The sequence below is a fragment of the Panthera uncia genome, chromosome D2 (genome assembly GCF_023721935.1).
Source record: "Panthera uncia isolate 11264 chromosome D2, Puncia_PCG_1.0, whole genome shotgun sequence".
NCBI classification, from domain to species: Eukaryota; Metazoa; Chordata; class Mammalia; order Carnivora; family Felidae; genus Panthera; species Panthera uncia.
In genome coordinates, this window is record NC_064818.1 from 45664650 (window position 1) to 45667133 (window position 2484).

The following is a 2484-nucleotide window of genomic DNA, read 5'->3' on the forward strand; positions in this document are numbered from 1 at the left end:
AGAAGGAGAAGGAGAAGGAGAAGGAGAAGGAGAAGGAGAAGGAGAAGGAGAAGAAGGCCTAAAACAGAACAGTGAGCAGGAGTTAAAGATGTGTCAGACAAGACACAAATTCCAGTGGCTAACAGCAGGGTTTACCACCGCTGCAAGTTGAGAGAACACGACCTCAGCTCATGCAAGATAGAAGATGCAGCTAAACTCCCTGCACAAAATCCAAACCTCATAGAAGTGTCCCAACTCTAACAACAACAACAATAAAAAGACTAGAAAAACTCTTCCTATCATCCTAGGGGAGCACTGAGGAACCATGCCATTCACTCAGGGCTATAGATGATGGAAAAAAGACATCCATGAGAAATTAAACTATAAATGTGTGTCATGTTAAGATGTGGAGCCTGAGTTTATACAACTTATTTGCAAAGCAAGAATTCTAAGCCAATAATTTTTTTTTTAATTTCCTGGGTCAGTAAGATCCAAAGGGACTCAGCAGAGTCCAATACAAAACCACCTTCCACAAAGGGGAAACAGAGGGAAAACACTCTATTAAAGATGAGCTCACAGTCAAAAAATACAAACAGCACAAGAAATGGTTCACAAGAGGGAAAGCAGCAGATAAAGCAAACATCAGAGTGAATACCACAAAGACTGGAAAGAAAAGATGACTCAGACAGAAGCTGTAAAATAGATATGTTTAATATTATAAAGAAAGAAATAAAAATACAAGGAAGATACATGTAGAAGTTCAGGAAGAAGAGGTTAGAGACAATGGAGGAAAGTACTATTCAAAGAGAAAATAATTAGGAATATTCCAGAATCAAAGAATTACATTATTCTAAAATTCTTGGGTCAAAGAAAAAACAATAATGAAAATTTAGAAATACTTAGAATGATAATAAAGACACTTCATACCAAATCTCTGGGATACAGAAAAAGTGATACTTTGAGGAAAATTTATACCTTAAAATACATCAGAAAAGAAGAAAGACTGAAAATTGATGAGCTAAGTGTACACTTCAGTGTACTTTTTTCTTAAAAAGTAAGAAAAAGTGGGGCACCTGGGTGGCTCAGTTGGTTAAGCATCTGGCTCTTGGTTTTGGCTCAGGTTATGAACTTGTGGTTTGTGAGATCGAACCCCACGTCAAGCTCTTTGCTGACAGTGTGGAACCTTCTGGAATTCTCTCTCTCTTTCTCTGCCCCTCCCCCATGCACATGCATGCACACACCCTCTCTCCCTCTCTCTCTCAAAAATAAAAAAAAACTTTAAAAAAAAAAAGGTAGGAAAAAGAGCTAAAGAGTAAACTCAAAGAAAGTAACCAAGGTAAGACAACTATCAAGGAAGGAGAAAACAAAAAATAACAGAGAAGCTAAAAAAAAGCAAAAGTTGGTTCTTTGACCACATGCTTGTGCTCAGTGGAGGTCAGGGAGCTGAGCCAGAATCATGGCCAGTATAGGGGCAGCAGTTGGACTGACTATGGCTGCTGCAGGATTTGCAGGCTGCTATGTTCTTCAAGCCATGAAATATATGGAACCTCAAGCATAACAAATTTTTCAAAGTCTACAAAAATCTGCTTTCAGTGGTGGCTATTATAGAGGTGCATTTGAACCCAAAATGACAAAATGAGAAGCAGCATTAATATTAGGCACAAGCCCTACTGCCAATAAAGGAAAAATAAGAGATGCTTGTTGATGAAGTATCCTTTTAAATCACCCAGACAAGGGAGAATCTCCTTATATAGCAGCCAAAATCAAGGAAGCTAAAGATTTACTACACAGTCAAGCTAAAAAAATGAAGTAAATGTGTAATGAATTTTAAGTTCTTGTTAGTTTATGTATGAGTGCCAGCTTCTTATAATAAAATGCCTCAAAGTTACAAATTTTTTAAATGATTTAGTACAAGCTGAGCCAAAGCTTTGGTATAAGTTTCTTCTTTGAATTTGAGGATTTTAAATCAGATTATAGAATACTTGTGGATTCTGAAAAACAGTGTGGAGGTTCCTCAAAAAATTAAAAATAGAATTACCCAAGACCTAGCAATTGCACTACTAGGAATTTATCCAAAGGATACAGGAGTGCTGATTCAAAGGGGGCACATGCACCCCAATGTTTATAGCAGCACTATCAACAATAGCCAAAGTATGGAAAGAGTCCAAATATTCATCAACTGATGAATGGATAAAGAAGATGTCGGGGCTCAGTTGGTTGAGCGTCCAACTTTGGCTCAGGTCATGATCTCACAGTTTGTGAGTTTGAGCCCCACGTCAGGCTCTGTGCTGACAACTCAGAGCCTGGAGCCTGCTTTGGATTCTGTCTGTCTGTCTGTCTCTCTCTGCCCCTCTCCCACTAGTGCTCTGTCTCTCAAAAATAAATAAGTGTAAAAAAAGAAGAAGAAGAAGAAGATGTGGTGTATATATATATATATATATATATATATATATATATATATACACAATGGAATACTACTTGGAAATGAAAAAGAATGAAATCTTT

The 2484-nt window shown here is 37.4% G+C and overlaps 1 pseudogene; it reads left to right on the forward strand.

Annotated features, from left to right (window-relative positions):
* The first annotated feature begins 1435 nt into the window (after positions 1–1435).
* Positions 1436–1831, forward strand: LOC125933521 (mitochondrial import inner membrane translocase subunit TIM14-like; annotated as a pseudogene).
* The last annotated feature ends 653 nt before the right edge of the window (positions 1832–2484 follow it).